An 8,654-nucleotide genomic window follows, 5' to 3' on the forward strand; every position below is an offset into this window, starting at 1 on the left:
GAGAGAGAGAGAGAGAGAGAGAGAGAGAGAGAGAGAGAGAGACGCCTTCATCAATCTACCTTCATCCCCATATCTCTCTGTCCCCACCCCACCCCAACGGCTCCATTCCTCCCCACATGACTCAAAAATCCCATCTCTGAGAGACCGTGGGAGGAGCCCAGTTGGATGAGAAGCCTCAAGCCAATACTAATATTTTACCCCTCCATAGAAAGGCTGTAAATTCCTCCTGACATCTCTCCAGGAAGGGAGCTGCCACGCTCTCTCTTAGTAGCTAGAGATGAGACTACAGGACCAGAGAACACAGACAAGGACAGGCAGTGCCCTAAGCCTGGGCTGACATGGGAGAAAAGAAGCTGGGTGCCCAGGGCCCTCCCCAGGCATTCATGTCAAAACCATGTGTGTCTGCTTCTCAACACATTGTATTAGCTGACCCAGCTACCAATTACAATGTCAGAGCCCTTGGGAACACTGAGGTATACACAGCTCAGGTCACTGGTCCCAAAGGACTGAGGCAACCTCCAACCCCTGCCTGGGTTGCCCCTGGCTCTGTGTTCTCAGGCTTTTGTTTGCACTGCTATCCAGGGCTTGAAACCTCGTCCCACCTGGCTCTCTTGGACCCTCCGATGGATGTCTCTCCCTTCCAGATCTTCTTCTGGTCCTTTTCCCCCCATTGCTCTTCCTCTACCACAAAGCAGCAGACAACATCTCCTAACCATCCCTTAGCCTTTTCTTTCCCTTGGAGGGCAGGGTTGGCCTGGGGCGGACATTGAGCCCAAGTTCTGCCCATGTATGCCAACTGAATAAAGCACCCTTTTCTCAATCCTGGCTCTGTGCCAGGCACAGTGCACATCTAGGGAAAGGACTGACCAGGGAAAGAGGCTTCCAGTCATCCAGACAGACAGGAGCTCCACCCACATGGCTGCCTACTGGCCAGAGTCACACACTAGACCCATCTCTTTCAGTTTGTTTTCAGAGGTTGTTAATGAACTGCCAAAATTTTGTTTTGTTTTGTTTTGTTTTGTTTTTCTTACAATCAACAAATGTTGTTGAACAGATATAGACTGGGTTTACCTCTCTCCAAAGAAGAATCTTTTTCACATAACTGCCAACTTATGTGTGCACACACATATTCATGTGTATGCCAATGCACATGCTAGCATGTGCATGTGTGTACATGTGGAGGCAGAAAATGACATGGAGGGCTTTCCTTATATACTCTGCACCTTATTGTTTAGGGGAGAGCACAAATGCCATCCCACCCTATGACAAATTATGCAGCAGTTGTCAGGAGTCCAATTGACAAGCTGCACCTTATAAAACTAACTTTTTCATCTTGGCATCTCCCTTACCAGGTCAGTATCTACCTTATTTATATCTATGTATTTACCCCACTCCTCTCCTCCAGTGTGGGAGTACCGGGCTGTGCAGGCATGCCACAGCATACACATGAGAGTCAGAAAGCAACCACACAAAGACCCAACAAAGAAAGAGAACTTCAGACCAATTACCCTTATGAATATTGACGCAAATATACTCAATAAAATTCTTGCAAACCGAATCAAGGAACACATCAAAATGATCATCCATCATGATCAAGTAGGCTTCATCCAGAGATGCAGGGATGGTTCAATATATGGAAATCCATCAATGTAACCCACCATATAAACAAACTCAAAGATAAAAAAGCATATGATCATCTCATTAGATGCTAAGAAAGCATTTGACAAAATCCAACACCCCTTCATGATAGAAGTCTTGGAAAGATCAGGAATTCAAGGCCCATACCTAAACATAATAAAAGCACCTAAACATAATAAAAGCAATATACAGCAAACCAGTAGCTAACATCAAACTAAATGGAGAGAAACTTGAAGCAATCCCACTAAAATCAGGGACTAGACAAGTCTGCCCACTTTCTCCCTAACTATTCAATATAGTACTTGAAGTCCTAGCCAGAGCAATTAGACAACAAAGGAAGATCAAAGGGATACAAATTGGAAAGAAAGAAGTCAAAATATCACTATTTGCAGATGATATGATAGTATACTTAAGAGACCCCAAAAATTCCACCAGAGAACTCCTAAACCTGATAAACAACTTCAACAAAGTATCTGGATATAAAATTAACTCAAACAAAGCAGTGGCCTTTCTCTACACAAAGGATAAACAGACTGAGAAAGAAATTAGGGAAATGACACCCTTCACAATAGTCACAAATAATATAAAATTCCTTGGTGTGACTCTAAGCAAGCAAGTGAAAGATCTGTATGACAATAACATCTAGTTTCTGAAGAAAGAAATTGAAGATCTCAGAAGATAGAAAGATCTCCCATGCTCATGGATTGGTAGGATTAATGTAGTAAAAATGGCCATCTTGCCAAAAGCAATCTACAGATTCAATGCAACCCCCATTAAAATTCCAACTCAATTCTTCACAGAGTTAGAAAGAGCAATTTGCAAATTCATCTGGAATAACAAAAAAACCCCGGATAGCGAAAACTATTCTCAACAATAAAAGAACTTCTGGTGGAATCACCATCCCTGACCTCAACTGTACTACAGAGCAATTGTGGTAAAAACTACATGGCATTGGTACAATGACAGGCAGGTAGATCGTTGGAATAGAATTAAAGAGCCAGAAATGAACACTCACCTATGGTCACTTGATCTGCTTGGATTCTATCCTCAAAATCCTTAGATAAGCGGCAGAAGGCCTTACAAACACCTGAGCACCTGAGCACCACTAAAGGGGAGCTGGAAACTCCCCTTGCCATGAGGAGAAGACAGAAAAGAGTGGGTAGCCATAGCTCAGGCAGAGCTGGAGATGGAACTCACCTCTCCTTGCAAATTCCTAAGCAGATGTGAAATCATCTGTTAGTTGTTCTCCTTCTCCTTATGTGTGAAGGAGATGCAGTAGCACACACTTCATGGTATCCACACTGTGAAGGGAGCTAATATCACACAAGAGCTAAATGCTACAGATGGCAGAAGCATGCCCGGCTCTGCAGAAGTGGTTCTGCTTGTCACTGACTGAGCACTTTGCCTGAGGCATGCCCCATACTGCTTCAAGCCTTGCTCTCAGAAACCCAGCCTTCCCTCTGTGCACTGACAGTCAAGGAGCTCATTGGAGCTCCTACTTCAAAACCCAACAGGAGGGCAGAGGCTCTTTTCTGGTTGGCAATTAGGTAATGCATCTCTAATGCAGAAGAATGTTCCAGCTGTTAGTCTCAAACCAGAGACAAATGGCCAACTGTGGTGCCTATTTAACATATCAAACTGGCCTGTCCACCAGGTTCTCCCAGCATCCCTCACTCCCTACCTGTTACAGGGTATGGCTGGCATACCTGCCCCCTACCCTGAACTCTCCAACTCAGGGGCTGGACTGCCTTCCCCTAGCAGTTCTTCTCTACTAAATGTAATCCAGACATTTAGGCTACCTATGCTAGTCCTTTTAATCTTTTACAGTTTTGTCATTTTTGGCCTCTTGGTCTCCTGGATCTCCTCTCCCACCTCCACTCCTCCACACATGGCCCAGCTCAGGGTTGAGCCCACTCTGGACTCTCACAAATGTCCCTGCCTCTGGCTATGCTCTCCCTCACATCTACAATAAACTCTCTCCCCTACCATACACAGGAGCAGTCATGCCCTCCTTTTTATTTATTTTTTTAATTCACCAGCTTTGGCCACATTTTTTGCACTGGGAGGCCTAGTGTGCAGTGTGTCAGGAGACAGTGCGGGAAGTAACACCGAGATCCCAGTTAAGTAAGGGCCACCTGAAGTTCATCTACAAGAGCTTCTCAGCCTTATTTCCCTGGAACCTGTGTCTCCATCTTCATCACCATCAAGAGTGAAGGGTTGGCCTTGGTCCCACTTCAGGCACCCTTATGAAGCAGTTTCATGTCACAGGATCTCAGAGAGAACTTCTCTTAAAACATAAAAGTTCTGCGACGATGCCTCTTGAAGTCTCTAGAGTTCTGGGGTTCTCAGGACACCAACTTCCTTTCCCAACCGCTACAGTGAACTCCATGCCATGCCCTCTCCATTAAGCAAGAACCTTGAATTGTGTAAACAGTTGTGATTGTTTAAACACTTGTGACTGTGTGACTCTGGCTTGAAGGCCACTCGTCCAGCTGCACCAGCCTGAGAGCCTGAGAGAAGCAAACGCCAGACAAGACCGATAAAGCTCTGAACAGACTGCCCAGGTAGGATTTGCAATACATGCATAGCCAAAGCACCAGAGACCATGGCAAGCAATGGTGATAAATCCAACAGCTGGCAGACCCAGACAAGGCAGGGAAGCCAGGATGCCCAGCTAGGAGAGCTCTTCAACACAGCTGACTCTTGGGGCAGCAAAGAGCTCAAGTGGTAAACCCAAAGTTTTAGGCTGAAATCATGACTACCGTTGAGAAGCATAAACAAGAAAATTACTCACCCTCTCTGATTTTCTTTTTGTTTTTCCATCTGAAAAGAGTGACAGCTGTCACCTAAAGTGGTGTCACAGGATTAAGTAGTCACTCGAAAGGTAGTGATAAGGCTCACACACAAGTGGTCCGGCACAAGGTGAGCCTCCGTGTAAGCACCCCACGAACATTAGCTAATGTTGGTGAGAGCAGACAGAGGTACAGACAGGAGGAGTGTTGTGGAAGAGAGATGACAGAGGACCGCTGAGGAACGTCCCTGCGAGTTTTTACTTCAGGGATTCAAGGTAGACCCAAAATGGCTTCTAATTGCAGGTCATTCCCTTCCAATAGCGTTCAATCATCTAAAACGAATTTCAGTAAAAAACTGGCCAAGTCAGACTCACAGAGGAAAAAGCCCAATTTATACCAAATAACAGATTTTGTGAGTCTTCATGGGTAATTGGACACACTTTTCTGAAATTTTGGCTCTGCGTTATTTTCTCTTTACATGTTGTCTTCGATACCACATAGGAAAAGCTATCCCCTGGGCTTCCCCTGGAGCTGCCTGGAATGCTAGGCTGAAGGTGACCTGAGGGCTCTCTCACAGGAATTCTGAGACCCAACTGGCACCGTCAGCCATGGGTATGGGAGGGAGAACAGTCATGATGTGCCAGCCTTGGTCTCGCTAGACTCCAAGTGGCTTCCTTTGGTGATGTAGAAACTTCTGACACCTGCCAGTGGAGGATGAAGCAACAGCAGCAGGAACCATGGAGGAGGCAAGGGCCTGGTGTGTGTGTGTGTGTGCGGGGGGGTGTATGCATGTATGTGTGGTTGTTGTTTGTGTGTTTGTGCATGTTTGGGGGAAGGCTGTATGCATGTGATTATGTGTGTATACAGAAGCCAGAGGTCAACGCCAAGTGTCTGCCTCTATCACTGCCTACCTTAGTTTTTGAGACAGGCTCTCACTAAACCTGGAGCTCACCAACCCAGCAAGATTAACTGGCCAGCAAGCCCAAGGAATCCTCCTGCCTCCATATCCCACAGCACTGAAATTACTAGCATACACCCCCATGCTGGACTTTTAACATGTTCATCTGGAGATCCAAACTCAAGTTCTCATGCTTGTGAGGCAAGCATTTTATGTACTAAACCATTCCCTTAGCAAAAGGGCCTGTTCACAATTGCTTCCTGTCTGCCATGAGGTGAGTAGTTTTTTGTCACATGATGTCACCACCATGATGTTCTGCCTCATTACAGGTCCAAAGTCAACAGAGCTAAGAGCTTTAAACTAAAACCTGTGAAACCGGGAGCTAAAATGTATTCTCCCGCTTTAAGGCCTTGGTCCTAACATTGGGATTTTCCCCACAGTGCATGGAAGATTATAAAGATGCTCTGAGCTGGGAGCAAGGGCATGGCAGTTCTGCCACCAGCATGCTGCCTGGTCTCCATCTCGGTTTCTCCATCTGTAAAGTGATGCTTAAGGGAAGCACCATGCTCATGCCATGGATGTCAGCATTGCTTCCAGTGGTACAAGAGAACTGGCCAATTGAAGCCCTATCTTCCTGACAATGGAGCCAAGTGGCCTCAACACAAGGAACATTATCCTTAGGATGAAGTCAGTTGTGCTGGTCTGAATAAAAATGGTCTGACAGACTCATAGGGAGTGGTATTATTGGCGGTGTGACCTTGTTACAGTAGGTGTGGCCTTATTGTAGGGGGTGTGGTCTTGTTGCAGTAGGTATGGTCTTGTTGTAGAGGGTGTGGTCTTCTTACAGTAGGTGTGGCCTTGTTGGAGGAAGCATGTCACTGAGGCTTTGAAAGCCAGGCCTAGTGGATCATAGTCTCTTCCTGCTGCCTGCCTGCATGCACTTCACCATGCTTCCCACAGTGATGATAATGGACTAAACCTCTGAACTGTAAGCCAGCCCTAATTAAATTCCCTTTATAAGAGTTGCCTTGAAGCAGGGCAGTGGTGGCGCATGCCTTTAATCCGAGCACTTGGGAGGCAGGGCAGGCAGACTTCTGAGTTTGAGGCCAGCCTGGTCTACAGAGTGAGTTCCAGGACAGCCAGGGCTACACAGAGAAACCCTGTCTCGGAAAAAAAAAAAAAAAAGAGTTGCCTTGATCATGGTGGCTCTTCACAGCAATAAAACTCAAACTAAGGCAGTTGTTTAGGTGCCCAAAACTCTAGACTTTCATATCCAAGTATAGTGTTGAATTTCTTGGCTCCTGAGAGCATCTGCCATGTGGTGCACCCAAAGGAACTTCTTACTCACATCCCCCACGGCAGTCACGGATCCTTCTGTAATTTATCTGAAGAAGAAATCTCTTGTTTTCAGTTTCTCTCGCTCTGTTTTATTGTTAGGATGGCAGTAAACAGTCTGTTGTGATTTTTGTTTGTCTTTTAATGTATTTTTTCATTGAAAATAATTTTTTCATACAACATATTCTGATTATGATCTCCCTTTCCCCAGCTCCTACCGGCTCCCCTCTGCCTCCCCATCCACCCATCTACATGATTTCTTTCTCTTATTTAAAAAACAAACAGGCAAAAAAGAGAAGAGAATAAAATTTTAAAAGAAAATCACAAGAAACACACACATATATATAAAACCATAAAAACACAAAATCAAAAACCATAACGTACAAGTAAAAGACCAGTAACACACACACACACACACACACACACACACACACACACACACTCAAACAAACCATTGTAAGACCAAAAGTCTACAGAAATACCATGAGATTCATTTAGTATTATATTAGCCATCTATTGCTGGGCAGGGGGCCTGCCCTGAAGAGTGGCTGGTTAATAATCCCAGTGAAATTCCATTGGAGAAATCTATTTTTTCCTTTGCAAGAAGTTATTGATTGAGGTTAGATAACTTCTTGGTCAGGGATGGGACTTGTGCCCACTTCCTCCTCGCAGGATTCGAACCCATCTGGCTTGAACTTATACAGGCACTGTGCATGTTGCTACAGTCTCTGAATTCATACGTGCGTCAGTCTTGTTGTGTCTGGAAGACACTGTTTCTTTCCAGTCATGAGTGATCTGTCCCCTCTGGCTCTTAGTGTCTTTCCTCCTCTTCCACTGAACTCCCTGAACCCTGATGGGAGGAATCTGAAGAAGGCATCCCACTGAGGTCTAAGTGCTCCAAAGTCACTCTCTGCATGTCCTTCGTGTTGTTCATTGTGCGTTTCTGTGTTCATTCCCTGTGAAGAAAATACTACACGTGAGCCTGAGGAAATGTTTGCCCCTCCCCCTTCTCTCACTTCTATAAATAAATCCTTTGGAGTCAACCCTGGAGTGTCTCCCTAAGGCCTGTGTGTTAAAGGCTTGACAGTTAGCCGTGATGCTTCTGGGAGGTGGTAAACCATTAGGAGGTGGGGCCTAGAGTAAGAAAGTATGAAGTGATCTAGGGGAGGATATTATGACCCCAGCAGGCATTCCCCCCTTCTGCCTTTCCCCTCCCTCCTCATCGTCATCGTCATCATCATCTCTGTCCTCCCCCTTCTTCCTCTTTCCCATCTTCATCCCCTCCTCCTTTTCCCTCCTCATCCTCCTACCCTTCCTACACTTTCCCATCTTCATCTCCTTCCTCCCTTTTTTCTCCTCACCTTCCCCATCCTCCTTCCAATCTTCCACTCCCTCCCCACTGCTTCCCCTTCTCTTCCTTTTCCCAGATACCACGGGGACCACAGCTCCCTCTTCCCCACACTCCCATTGTGACACATTCTTCACTCAGGCCCAAAAGCAGCAGAGCCAAGTAACCAAGGACCAAAACCTCTAAAACTAGGAGCCAACAAGAAAGGCCTCTTGTTTCAAGTTATGACACTTACCATAGTAACAGAAAAATGACTAGCAGATCATGTTGGGCAGCTAGGACAGTCTCCTGAGGGAACAAGGCATAGGCAAGTGAACAGATGCCAGCACCTGGTAGCAACTTGAAAACACATGAACAGAGCCTTCTTGGGTACCCCAGCTCTGCCCATGCCCTGGGTGAATGCAGCTCTGTAAGTCCCCACAGACACTCTTCCACAGATAGAACAGCCCAGTCAGCCTAGGTAGTAATGGTCCATAGAAGCATACAAAATAAAGACATGTTTCAAGCCATTAGACTTGGGTTAGCTTGTTACACGGCCACTGGCCACTAAAGCATAGGCCAACCTAGGTGATATACTAGGTGGTATACTAGGTGGTGTACTAGGTGGTATACTAGGTGGTGTACTAGGTGGTGTACTAGGTGG

General features: G+C 45.8%; 1 long non-coding RNA gene and 1 pseudogene across 1 annotated transcript in view; both read right to left on the reverse strand.

Moving 5' to 3' along the window:
* Positions 1-1,232: 1,232 nt before the first annotated feature.
* On the reverse strand, positions 1,233-1,360 carry LOC115062923 (annotated as a pseudogene).
* A 5,435-nt stretch (positions 1,361-6,795) lies between these two features.
* LOC110327230 overlaps positions 6,796-8,654 on the reverse strand; it is a 61,620-nt gene continuing 59,761 nt past the window's right edge. Inside the window, exon 4 of the long non-coding RNA XR_002380817.1 lies at positions 6,796-7,619. This is a non-coding gene — a long non-coding RNA (uncharacterized LOC110327230). The remainder of the gene's footprint in view (positions 7,620-8,654) is intronic.

Source organism: Mus pahari, chromosome 1, assembly GCF_900095145.1.
Source record: "Mus pahari chromosome 1, PAHARI_EIJ_v1.1, whole genome shotgun sequence".
Lineage (NCBI taxonomy): Eukaryota > Metazoa > Chordata > Mammalia > Rodentia > Muridae > Mus > Mus pahari.